The 14,559-nt window shown below is 40.1% G+C and overlaps 1 long non-coding RNA gene across 1 annotated transcript in view; it reads right to left on the bottom strand.

The window, feature by feature from the left end:
- LOC146722667 (uncharacterized) overlaps positions 1 to 14,559 on the bottom strand; it is a 192,093-nt gene that overhangs the window by 147,769 nt on the left and 29,765 nt on the right. The window lies entirely within an intron of this gene.

A 14,559-nucleotide genomic window follows, 5' to 3' on the forward strand; every position in this document is an offset into this window, starting at 1 on the left:
TCACAATTTTTTCCGCGCTTATGTTTTCATTTTCGTCTCATTGAAATATTCCCGTTGAATAAAATACATTTCGACCGCAGAGGCGCGCACGGTTGTTTCTACAGCGAAGTTATTAACTTTCCAAACTGTTGCTGCGTTTAAAGCGTTTCTTTCGCCAGAGAACGAACCCTCACTCCACATAAATAATCGAGCCGCTACCACCCCAGGAGCCACGTAGTTACAAAGTTTACAACTACCAGCGCCGTTTGGTGCCTCCGCGTACGCTTTTACCGCGTCGGATAAACAAGCTCGACATTCTAGCTCGCAGGCTCATTCGAGTTCATGAATGTGCTTTCAGGTGCCAAGCCGTGCCGCGGCGTATACATATCCATGGAATATGTATATATGTCCATGCACGCGGTGTGCTCGACGCGTTTCCTTACCTCCGGGGAGACTGGGGTATCTCGAAGAAAAGCGCGGAAAATTGGTCCAAGCGAAACTCCGGGAAAAGGTGGAAAAAAAAAATGCCTGGTTCTCTCGCCCGCGCAAACCGACTACGACAATTCACCAAACTAACGAAGCGAGCGCTAAAGCACTACCGGTAGCGTTGGTTAATTAAACGTTTCTCTCGACGTCGCATTCAATCTCCGACAGTCTTAGGAGACGCGAGCTACGACGTGTATCTCTTAGACAATCATGGAATCCACTCTCCGGAATCAATTCTCGGGGGATTCCAAATTTTCGGATGCTAAATTTTCGGGAGAAGCGAGATGGCTAAAAATTTTTGGAATCCTTAACAAGCAAATTTATCTCTCTCCTCTTGTTTTACACAATATATGTAACTTTTAGAAAATAAGAGAAACATGTATATCTTGGAGCAGAATTATTCGGTGAGAAACTAAAGTTTCATCGTTCCACATTTTCGTTGCTCGTGCTCTTCACGAATTTTGAACCGCGGTAGAAAAGAATTCTTTCAAAATAACACTAATAACGCGTAACAGAGACTGCCACGTTCTATGGTGCTTTTTTTGTGAAGCGAAAATCCGCTATTGTGTTCGACAAGTGGAGGACGCATACGACTGCTCGTTCGCTTCTCGATGAGACCCGCGGACCACTTTGGTTCCAACGACTCAGCCATTGTTCGAAAATAGAAATATAAAGTTTCACATTTTTGTTTTAATATACATATATAATATATTTATATTTATATTTATAATATAATCTATATCTTAATCGCTAAAATCTTGTATAGAATATTCAATAACATCTTAATTTATTACGCGCTTCTTTCTGCACTGCCTTTTTTTCTTCGTACATTCTGTGCAAGTTTCATAATTCTAAGAGCATCATTTATCATTATGCCATGATCAAACGAAGTTACGCGAGACGGTAAAGAAATCGCTTTGGCAAGTGTCGCCTCGTTAACGGGTATCGGAGCGTAAAGACGCGCAGACGTTGGAATCCACGGGAATGCCGAGGAAATCAGTAACCGACCGCAATTAATGTCTTAATTGCCATCGAGGAGATCAAAGGACTAATGACGCTTCGTGAAATTCCGGCAGTAATAAAAATACAAAACGCGAGCGTAGAGTCTCTATCGAAAAACATCCTAATATTCTATTTCCGTTCCTGACCTCTCTCTCTCTCTCTCTCTCTCTCTCTCTCTCTCTCTCTCTCTTGCAAGCATATTAAATTATGCAATCGACTTTGTTATGCTTGCATTTCAAATTATTTCCACACGCATTTTTCTTCGTTATCGTTATTTTTACAAAATTGAATTTAGTTTACTTTTTTTAACATTATACGCGCCTTTATTATTTTTGTCATTTTTACGATCGCAGGATTTTTAGAGGAAGCTTCAGAGCTTTTCGTATCGTCGCAGAGAGATGTTTATGTTCGCGGCGATGTAGAAATTTATCGGTCTCATCCGAGCGCCTGATACGCAAACGTCGCTAAATAATAAGAATGATTTTGCGAAGGAACGCGAATCCCCGATTTTATGGGTTTCGCCAATCGTGAATGAACCCGAGTCGTAAATTCGTCGGTATATTGACGTAAAATGAAATTTATTACGAATACGTCTTCGGTGATATGGCGTGCCGAAGTGCACAATGTATGTTGATTCCTCGAAAACGAGACTACATACATTCGTGACTGCGAAAACGAGGGAAAATAAAATTTTATAGCTCATAGTCCGCCGATACTGAACGCATCGAGAATACGGTAACCGGAAACTAACACCTTCAAAATCGAATATGATATCTCGCGATCGCTCCAAAGCACCGACTGCAAGAACAATACGTTGTTTGAATTATTCGAACGGCGATACAGCGGCTCAAAAAGCCCTGAAATATTTTTCCTGCTATTTTCCCTATATTGTTCATGTTTCTCCTATTCACGCACAGAACTTCGAAAAATAATTTTAAATTCAGAAAATTTGAAAGAGAACTTATTAAAATAACTTGGCGTCTATCTCTCTCTCTCTCTCTTTCTCTCTATTTCCCGAGAGGGCTTAATAATCATTCATTCATTTATTTATTCTTCCCTTCTTCTCCACGAAATAAAAACTCTATCTATCTTTTCCCATTTTATCGTACGCAATTTTTTTTTATAAAATCCACGTATAATTTGTGATCATGTTAGCACGCGGAACTCTCGGCTTGCAACGATGCGCCTCGTATTATTCCCAAATTGGAACTCGTTACCGGAGGTTACGCGAGGTTTGTTATTTTACGCAAACGTCGGCACAGAGGTTTAACAACGACCGGCAATGTTACGCCTGTCCAGAAACAAACACTGCGCCGAGCAAGCAACGCACAATGTGTCGTGGCTGTCGCAGCGCAGTATGGAAACGTAATCTTGAGATCCCATATGGCCTCGTGTCAAGGATGTAATTGCCGCTCGAGGGCAATCACGAGATTATCACGGACAACCCGGTTCGTTCCCGTGTCCGAGATCTCAGGGTCACTCACTCGCGCACTGTTGCCTCGCGATAGAAACAAAAGGTACCAAGAGCTCTATTAAGCCTGGTCGCTATTGGCCAGCAAAGCGCCGGTAGTTTCGGTTACCTATATGAAATACGGGTCGGCTACAAATACCGGACCTATCAATATATAGATGAGAGAGACCCTGATATTGCCGATATGGTACTACGACTTTGGACAAAGGATAACTATAACCGCCTCAGCTGACTCGGAAGGCAATCAAACCTGTATCGCATTGCCATTTTGCGATTTACTCGTTCGGAAAAATCGGAGAGCAAAACTCGATAAGTATTTTTCGAATGACCAGCGAACTTTATTAACGTCGGTCATCCCTAAAGTTCCTATACGCGAAAGCATTGACGCGATCGATGATTTATATATATATATAAATCATCGATCAGCGTCAATGCTTTCGCGTATAAAACTAAGAGTATAATTTGTGACAATTATATTATCTAAAAATAATATTTATGTAAAATTCAACACAGATGTATATTCTCTCTGCGTTATTTTTGAAATAATCATTTTTTATAAAAATAATATATATATATATATATATATTATTTTTATAAAAAATGATTATTTCAAAAATAACGCAGAGAGAATATATATATATATATATATATATATATATATATATATATATTTTTATAAAAAATGATTATTTCAAAAATAACGCAGAGAGAATATACATCTGTGTTGAATTTTACATAAATATTATTTTTAGATAATATAACTGTCACAAATTATACTCTTAGTTTTATTAAGTGAGATTTCTTATCAAAGGAGTAATATTTCTTTCAAAAGTTGGAGTGAAACGCGAGCGCGAAATTGACAGAGGACAAAAGATCGTTCTTATGAATTAGATATAACGTTGAACGCAAAGTCAAATGGCTCGACACGGTCTTCTTATTTGTAAATTCGATTTCTCGTTCCTCCGTAATAAAGCGGTATCGACAGAGAGGCGACAAAAGTGACTGACACTAGTGACGGGTGTTCGCACGGGGGTTTCAAAGTGCTTCAGCGTTTCTTCCATTACTGCGTTTCTTTGGACATAGTCGTGAAATAACGGCCGCGTAATTTTGCTTTGATATAATATCAAAGTGCATTATGCTTTCAAGATTTAAAGCAGCGTCGTATGCAATTATTTATTGTCTACTATCGGCGCACGAATAAAAGACATACTCACTTCCAGTTCCGATCAGACAGATCAGAATTCGATACAGGAGAGAAATAGAGAGTGTCCGTTTTTTTTAAATTTTAATCTCTTGTTATGCGTGACGCAGAACTGAAATTATGTAAACTAGAATATACCCGTATCTACCTATAGCCGCATTTATATCGTCTCTGTTTTAAATTTCGTGATTTGCAATTTTTGTATTTTTACGGAAGCTTCGCCGCAATTTATCATTTCACTCGCGATTCAATTTTCAATCAAGCTCTTCCCATTTCCATTGTGACCGCGTCTAGCCACGTTAAATTGAAACCTGCTTGCTCGTTGTATTTCGCTGCGTCTGACTTCTGGTTAAACTGTAAGTGAACAGAATAGAACTTTTAGTTTGCCGAACGCGCAGAGAGCTCTCCGGAGTTATAAAGATCGCAATAATACAATGTTGTCCGTAGGGTATCGTTGTCTTTATTCGAGAAACAAACTTTTACGATCCAACAGGACGGCTCGAGCGACCCCGTACAATTACAGCAGTATAATAAAGCAAGAACGGTGTAAATGATAATATTATCAAATATATATCCGCGTCTATTCTTACAAAGATACTATCTTCACAAACGCCTGCAGTTTCTCGAGTCGAAGCGATTTTTCCCCGAGGGAGAACGATTCACTCTGCGAATGCTCGCCTCAAAATGTCGACGCACCACTGACGTTTTCCCGTTGATAACTTCGACGCTTCGCTAAAGCTCCCGTTCGAAAGCTCCCGAACACTCGTGTTCTGCGACGATAATCGCCGTGAAGCGCAAAGAAGCGACGACGACGAGTGCTTCCACACTCTCGGAATTCCCCAAATAAGACGCCATACGCCGATGACTGTCGCACCTTTCTCAAAGCTCCTCGTGTGATATAAGTGTGACTTCGCTCTTGCGATGCACATCGGATGAAGAAACGAAGACGGGGTCGAGAAAGAAAGAGAGCTTTCCTTTCGCGCCATTCCAGTCGGCAAGAGGCGAAAGCCAAACAGCGACATCAGTCCTGGGCCTGAGAAAAGCTCGTGGCTTTCGATCGACGGGACTCTCAAAGCTCCGGAGCTTCTCCGGAGTCGAAGGAAGAAAAGGAAAGAGAGACCGTCGTCTTCTCTCTGGGCGATGTCTTCTCGAGAAAACGGCGTCGAATAGCTTGGAATCCATTTAACTTGAATAGCGTTCGTCGACTCCCGCTCGCAGCTCGCAAAAGTCGCCGAATCGGTCGAATAAGAAGAAATATATATCGCGATCCATCTACCATGATCGCGCGCGCTCTTCGTCTACGTCCGTGGATGTAGTTGATGCTTCTTTCGTGGCACAAGGTGACGCTGACGTTACGTCGTCAGAGTTTGCGTCGAGCGAGTTTATGCATAATCGCGAAAGTTATTATGTCATATTTGATATCCCCCTGCTCTCTCCGACGCGCGTTAAGTTACGTTATAATATATGCGATGCACGTTACAATCTATTTTACACATATTTGATAATAATTAAGTGAGTTATAATTAAGGAAATAATTAAAAGATATACAAAAAAAAATTATTGAATTCCGATGAATATTTATGTACTTCAATATTGCCTTATAAATCATTTATTTCATGAATTTAAACTAATAATATTAATTTGCTGTGAAAATATATTCATTTGATATATAAGAAAGTCCATTTCAAAACAAATCAATATTGATTTGTTTCGAATAAATCATTTATAAGGCAGTATTGAAATAAATATTTATTAATAGAATAATTATTTTTCAGTGTAAAAAATAGTTATATGAGATAAGAATGTTCTTGGTGTCGTCGACCTCTTTAAATTGTTAATGATACAGGAGAAACGTGTTCCGCACATTGATACACGTTTCATCGTCTGGACTTCTTTTTAAACTATTGTTAAACAGAACAAGCGCAAGTGTCACCGGACCGCAAACCGCGCGCGTATACTGATAGTCAAGGAAACCGAATCATTTCCGGCGTATCGTGGCATCAAAGACAGCTCGCGCCAACGGTTTCCTCCTCGTTTCTTTCCGAGTGTCGTGGAAAGAAAAGAGAAACTCGACTCTTAGCATTATGACAAGGTAATACGATGCGATGTACCAAAGGGCGCTCTCGAGAACGATAGATCTTGTCGATCTGCCGAGGCAGTTGATCGAAGGCACCATTGCCAGAATCGCTCGACAGCGGGGTGGAAGAGAGAAAGAGGGAAAGAGAAAGGGAGAAACGCGATGAAAAGAGCAGAAATTGCGATTTTCAGGTCGGCTGTTTCCAACGCCAACCCCGTCGTCTTTTTTCTCCTCCCTCGGGAATTCCGGAGGATTCGACGCTTCGGGTGGTATTTTATGTTCGGCAAACCGCGAGAGGCGACGAAGAAATCAGCAGAAACGCATTGATCGAGGAGGAAGGGACCGAGAACGTACCCTCCTACTTGAGAGTTCTCTCGAATATATAATTTGATTACCACGTCTCGTCGGAATTATTCCCGACATTTCGATTATGTATCTTCAACTCGCGCTCGACTTCGCCCATTTAACTCGGAATAAATTGCCGTTAGTCGTATTGTAAAATGGTATACGGATCCCTTCTGCTATGGGCGATCTACTTTTCATCTCGTTTATAATTCATCGCATCTTTCGTATCTCATCCCAAGTGCAGCAACGGTGGTAACGGATATCTCTTGCCTTCTTCGCTATCGTTGTTTTATCGAGAAGGTATATGCGTTTCGTCTTGCATTCAGTTGAAAGTATGCGAAAGAAAGCGCTTCGTGCCTCGTTTCGTGCAAAACGACTAACGGCGAGAGAAATGGCGCGGATCTCTGAAAAATAAAAGCAATATTGTTCCTCACAGCGAGAGAAAGCTTCTTGCGAAACAATTTTATTGTTTTATTTAACCCCCTCGCGCACACTCGCTTTTCAGGGACTATAGTGCTTTCATTAAACGCGCGCTTCGGATGTTTCATTCAGCAATTTTCGACGAAAATTCTTTTACGAGCGCGAAATTAATTGTTATCCACTTAAATATATATATATATATATATATATATATATATATATCACGACTTATATATCGCAGAGCCTGAAGAACTGTGAGTGCTCTTTTTGACGTTGATACTTTTTTTTTCTCTCACTTTGTTTTCCAGCACGGGCTATCAATTTTCGCATTTAACGGAATTTGACTTTCGCTCTTCAATTAAGAGATTCCCTCGCGTTGACGAGGCAGCTAATCATCGCACAACGCGAAAAAAACTAGACAGATAAATAACGAAAAATGCACGACCGGACACACAAGTGGTAAATTGGCCATCGGTCATCATCAGAGAGAAAAAGGACGAGCCATTGTTGTTTTTACGAGGTCAAACGCGAACGGAGAAATCAGAGATACATAAAAGCGGCCTTCCACTGTAGCGGTTTGCGGCGCTTCAAGTATACGTCGACAACCATCAATGTCGTGGATACGTTACGATGCCAACGTTTCGACATGATATCGATCCAAGAGATTACAGCCAAATTTGATCTGTTTGTACGAAAGAGAATAACTGCGATGCACAACGACGATTACATCCCCCTTAAAGCGAATGGCTATCGCGTAAACGCATATCTCCTGCCACAACCATCGAGACAACCTTAATGATCCAACCCGCGACATAAAACTACCATTGCGATGATTTATTGCGTTTTATTATCAATATATTTGCGGACTTTTTATTTTTACATTTTCCTCTTGACATTTTGATTTAACAATTTAAAGAATAAAAAATCTTCACAATTAATTGTTGATCGCCAGTGATAAATTTTAACAAATAATAAGATGCAATTTAATTCGACCAAAAACTGGCTATTTATTTATTGAAAATAAGTACACATTACGTTTTGACCCACATTGTGATCCTTTTCAAGTGTTGTTCTTATTCAGCAATTACATTAATTAAAAATAGAAACATGAAAGTTGTCCTGTCATATCGATAATCTGTTAGCTACTGTCCACACACTGATATGACAGGACAACTTTCATGTTTCTATTTTTAATTAATGTAATTGCTGAATAAGAACAACACTTGAAAAGGATCACAATGTGGGTCGAAACGTAAAAGTGTATACTTATTTTCAATAAATAAATAACCAGTTTTTGGTCGAATTAAATTGCATCTTATTATTAGTTAAAATTTAAAGAATAATTTAAAGTAACGCGTGCGAAAATAACGGGATGTAATTTTGCATATGTTACTCCGATATATTATCCATCATTTTATACCGATCTTACAAATTGCATACGTCGGCGTTATGAATATCTAATGCACGCGATGCGTTCCGTCAACCGAATATCGAAGCGGCCGAATATCGACGTCTGTGACGTTCCACCGTACACTTTCCAGCCTTACGCCTTTCACTCTTTTCGCGAAGATGAAGGGTGTGGATAAATGTATGGAGGGTCGGTGCCCTTGCAACTGGGTCATAGCTGCGCGACGCTGGCAGATCACGAGCATCCCTGACAAATATCGAAACACATCGTCCTACTCTGTCAACCGTCATATAAAAGAGTGGAGTTCACTGCCAGCATGTAGATACAGGGTGCTTCGGAATTACTGTCTGTCTCTATCCCGACTCTTGAAAAGTATCCAAACAAATGAATGATTCTCCATTCATTCGGGAAATTTAATTCAAAAATATATCAATTTTATTTTATCTGTTTATTTAAATAATTAGAAGAAAAAGATATATATGTGAAATAAAGGTAAAAAATGAAAAAAATATCTATAAATATAGATATAAATTTCTAAGTAATTTATTACGCATTACTGTTTGCTATTCCATAAATAAAAATATTTGATATTTTGTATTCCGGGGAAAAATAATTGCCTATGCAAACTGGTATATGCAAAAATGCTCTCATTCAATTTTACTTATGGCTCGTATTATATACTGTCCCCTATCCCCGCGATTCATTTATCTTCTGTACTGCGTGCAAAAGTTATATGAATAAACAGCAACTCTGAATCACCCGATATACCTGCCTCTACATACATATACTATATATATATATATATATATATATATATATATATATATTTGTACTGTATATAGCATATACGCTCGCTCAAAGTCCTGGCTGCTGTGGCTAGCCGACCAGCCGTGTTTAACGAGACACGAGCACGGCTCACGTCAGATCGGCACTACCGACACACGAACGAATGCATCACGGGCGAGTAACTAGCATGCTTTTTAAATGAAAAATCTCGCGTCGCCCGCGTTCGACGCTTCACCCGCACCATTCACCGCTCGTTTGTTCTCGCGCGTTTAAACGCTGTTGACAATCCGAGCGCTTGCGATTTGATTCATTCGCACGGAGTGTTTGATTTTCCTCAAGCTCCGTTAATTCTACTTGATATTACGTTCTAATAATTAGTTTGTAAAATGACATAGTTGCATAGTACATGCATATTGCCTAGCTGTATACTCTGTGTGTAATCTTCCGCAAACTTTATATCTTCCTTGTGACGAATGAGAAATTCTAAAAGCACGTTTCCAACAAATTGGCCCGGGCGAAGCGTCTATCGTGGATCCACTTCGCATCCACAATTCGCCGACATCACGGTGACTGACGATATTCGCAAAGTGCAGAAGGGTGCGCGTATTATTTATCCCACATGTGGGGAACGCACGTATAAGTACTCAAACCGGCAGTCACGCAAAACCCAACATCATCGGGCCTGGAGAAGATTCGCGTCGTCACGTTCCTCATCTCGAGGAAAGGAAAGAGCGAGAGAGAAAGAGAGATATTCAATGAGCTACGGAAGGAAAGACGAGTAGTTAACTTAGCTGGGCTCGACAACGGGTGAGACATGTAACGAAGGGTGAATACAAGCAAGAGACACGCAATCTCCGTAATAAGGGGGAAAGGCGTCGCAAAAATGGGATGAATAGAGGGAAGGGCCCCGGAGAATGCGACGAAGTCAGTGTCCCTCGCCTTCGCCCCGAGCGAGACCGTGTAATTAAAAAGTAGAAACGTAGACGGAAATTGTTGACGTTGGAGGCTCAGGACCGCGTCACCTCCCAGGGTTCGCGAGCGAAGCGACGCTACGTGCCGTTGTGCGACGTTCTCGAAATCCGTCCAGATGGGACCGAGGCAAGGGGGATATTTTTCTTCCTTTATTTGCTCCGCCGCGGAAAGTGAGTTCCAGACGATTAAAAACGTCGTAAAACGTAAAAAACCACATCACTCTCCGGAGAACGTTTTTCCGAGAGCCGAGCGTGGTCGTCTCTCTTTCTCTCTTCCTCTCGCTGAATCACGAACGCGGAAATACGTTTAGTTTCACGAAGTACGACCTAGATACTACTACCAGTAAAATGAAGATTCTGTTTGAATCGCCGAAAGCAAGTTTCACATTTTAAGTGTAAAGTAAAAAGAGGACCGTAAAAAAAAAGAGATCGCGAGTTAAAATACAAAACATTGTAACGCATTTTGGTTTCCACGTTTACTGTAACGTCGAATTACTAAAGAGACACGAGCAAAAAACAGATAGGGGTTCGATATTCCTTGACACGGGTCATGGATAAATCCTAATATATTGAAGCGACGATGGCGAAAGAGAGAACATTTTAATCCCCGCTGTATAAAAAAACACAAGCACCTTTCGATAACGCTCGGAAAAGTTCGCGCCAGCCCACGTTTAAATTCCCGACGATTATCTCGGCCGGTGTTTTATAGACGTGCGATCTTTACGGGCGTCGAATGCGGGCGCCCCTTTAACGACAACGACGACGATATGACGACGACGACGACGACACTCTTCTCTCTGCTCTTATCGAAAAGTTAGTGCTCGATGCCGGCAATGACGGTCCGCTCTTCAGTCTTACGGATGAGCGAGAAAAAAACTCCGGACAATTCCCACTCGTGATAATATATTAATCAGAAAGAAATATGTTTATCGGCCCTCAATATTAAGAATATAAATATGATGTTTTTTTTTAAATCGGCCAACAGAGCCAAAGCACGAAAAATTAATTATTCGGGACTGTATCTCTTGGTTTGAGATCACTAAGTTCCATATATAAATTAATCTCGAAACTTACATATGGAGAAATAGGCGCGAAAAATATAGGTCTGAAAAGTCGCTGAAGCGAGAATCGAACCCGCGTCTTTCACTTTCCGGGCGACTGCTCTTACCAACTAAGCTATTCAGACCCTTTCGATTCTATATTTTTCATTTACCTTTTAGTAGATGTTAGTAAATAACGCCGTGATTAGGCCAATGCGTGAATAAAATCAGAAAGAAATATTTTTATCGGCTCTCAATATTAAAAATATAAATATAGTGTTTTTTTAAAACGGCCAACAGAGCCAAAGCACGAATATTAATTATTCGGAACTGTATCTCTTGGTTTGAGATCACTAAGTTCCATATATAAATTAATCTCGAAACTCACATATGGAGAAATAGACGCGCCTATTCATATTTATCCATCATATTTATAATATATTAAGTCCGCGAGATAAGGTGAAAGGAAAAGCGGGAAAGAGAGAATGTGTCGCGCATAATAAATAGCAGTCTCTGGCGTTCGCGAGACAAGTCGCTAACGATGACGTTCGTTTATCACGCGCAGTCGCGGCTTTAACCCTTCATGTGTCTCGCGGGTTGCGCAAATATCCCTGCTTTTTCTATAGTCCGAGATAGTACGAGCGGAGAGAACAATAATTTTGCTTGTACAAACCGTAATTTAATATTCTCGATGCTTCACAGGAAACTATTGTGCAGACTTAAACGAGATTTTTCTCTTTTCTCTATTTTCTTTTTCTTTTTTATTATTTTTTTTTTAATTAGAACAATTAAACGCCAAAAGAGACATATAAAATTAATGAGTTTTTCGTAGAAAAATAGTACGTAAGATAAAGCTGGGGTACTATTTACATAGAAGAATGATAACAGTCATATATACCATTTATGCGGACAAATGGCATAGAGGTAAAACGCAATGTTGGTTGAATTAAATTTCATGGAACTGCAAAACGCTAATTTTCAAAAGGCGAACGAAGCGAACGTAGCGATGTACGAGCTTTCTCAATAGCATACTTTCATAGAGCAACGTCGACCGAAGGATTCCTCGTTGCGTTTGTGAAAATTGCAGTTTCGTCGTTGAAGTTGCGGTAGATTTGATTCTTATTAGCACTTAATTTTAATTTTATAACATAATCCGCGTGCGGCTACAGCTCACTCTTGTTAATCGTAATTGCGTAGTGAAAGAAAGGAAAAAAAAATAAAATAGAGTAAATAAAAAATAAAATTCTCCCAATAAAAATTGTTTGTACAAAAATATTGTTCAAATTAATGTTTGAAAAACGTAACTAACGTGATTTTTTACGATAAAATAAAAATTTTTATATTTATTTTTTATTTTTTTTAGTCACGTCACATTTTCCTATTTTATATATATAAATTTCAGTCACATAAAAGTAAAATTTCACAAGCTATATATGGTTTGCACGCTAATCATTGGGTTAACGTAAACTCAAGTAAACAGCGCAGTAGAAAATAATAGCGTTAGTCAGACCGGACGGTTCTGACTAGTCGCTTTCTACTGCACGCGGTCGTAACAAGGAGTCGTTCATCACCGGTGTTGGTGGTAAAACCGGAGACCGGACGCTGTTCGATTCATTTAGTTATGTTAACGAAGTATTAACACGCGCGATAAGAGCCGCCGTCGTGCGGAGTTAAACGATAAGTTAAGCGACGAGGGAAGAAGAAGAATAGAAAAAAAAAATAAAAAGCGAGGAGCTGCTACGCGCGGTATTTACAGCGAGCGAATCGGAAGCCTGTGCAATTTTTCTTCCAAACGGCACGTCCGAGAGGCAAACGTGCCGTCTGCGAGTTAATTTATTCCACAAGCATCGTGACGCCGATCTCTATTAACTCGTTCTCCGCTGACGGTTTAAATAACTATCGTATGCTAATGCGCGCGATATGCTCGACGATTAAATCGGCGGAACAGTGAATTAAACGAATGGAGTATAAAAAGAGAGAAAGAGAGAGAGTTTCTCATTATTAGTTCGTAATCAGACTGGAAAAATGATTGTCGAGGTCAGCAAGAAATCGCCATATCGGCCCATTCTTTGGCGTTCGCGCAGTCCATATTTCCATAGTCAAGGGGTAATTCCGGACGACTGCTCTCGCCGGCTTTAGTAAATTACTGCGACAGATGTTACGATCAGAAGAAATCTCCCCGTTTCCTGTGGAAACGCTATTTCCGAGGAGGAAATATTCTCGCGGCGCGGTAAACTTTGTTCGTCGTTTTAAATCGCGATCTACTAAATCGATCTACTATATAGGAACAAATAAGAGCGACCAGAAACACGCAACTTAATTCCGGATAACGTTGATAATGATTCGATTTATCGATCATGAAAAATGTATAATGTCCAAGACACCGACGATTACCCATTTCGTAAACCGAGAATTTCTTCCCGAGAAGAGAAGCCTGGTTCACAATTTTCGCGCCCTCTGCTCTTGAATTTTGTTTGCCGGACGATCCACCGAAATTTATACGACACGCTATAAACGTGTGCGCGAAAACAGGGAAAATGGAACGCCGACCTTGCGTTAAGATCAAAATCAGCGTAAAATCGAGTATGGCTGACGTCAGAGAATTATCTAATTTCACGCCGCGCGTATTTTTGCGCACAAACGATATGTAATTTGAATTTATGATATGCGACTGTCTAGTGTCATCAAAGTTACGTTTACTTCCATTTAAGTGAAAGGACTATTATAAAAAATATTCTGAAAGATATATGTATGTGTGTTTTCTTTATATCATATTACTAGAAATCTCTTCTCGAATGAAAGAACACATCTCGTCCCCGTCTCTTCCTTTCTTTGGGCCATTTCATTGTTTCCTTTATCTCTCACTCGACATACCAAGACGAAATATTACAAGCGAGCATCGTTTCGACGATCCCGTTTTTTATATCGTGATCCCGACCGACTTATGAACGATAGCTCGTAAGTATATATTGTGGCAAATTGTGGCAATCATGGCGTGATTATACCGTATTTCATTCGTATGTATTTCATTATTATACTTTAATTTACACTTGTACAGGGTTTGTCCGGAAAGTAATGCGTCGCATTTTTTAAAAAAGAATTTATTGATCGCATAGGTAAAACAACTTAAAATTGTTCGAAGTATGACCCTTCTGCGTCAATACATTTTTGCCAACGCGATTTCCATGCGTCATAAGATTTCTGGAACTCCTTGACTGGGATGCTGTTCAGGGAGGCCGTCGAAGTAGCTTGTACGTCGTGTGCCATTCCGCACTCTGCCTCTTTGACTCCGGATCGTACTGAAAGACCCATGACTCATCCCCAGTGATAACGTTGTTCAGGAAATTGGGATTATCTGCACAGAGTTGCTTGA

This window comes from Nylanderia fulva, unplaced genomic scaffold (assembly GCF_048542155.1).
Source record: "Nylanderia fulva isolate GAGA-0341 unplaced genomic scaffold, ASM4854215v1 Scaffold29, whole genome shotgun sequence".
NCBI classification, from domain to species: domain Eukaryota; kingdom Metazoa; phylum Arthropoda; class Insecta; order Hymenoptera; family Formicidae; genus Nylanderia; species Nylanderia fulva.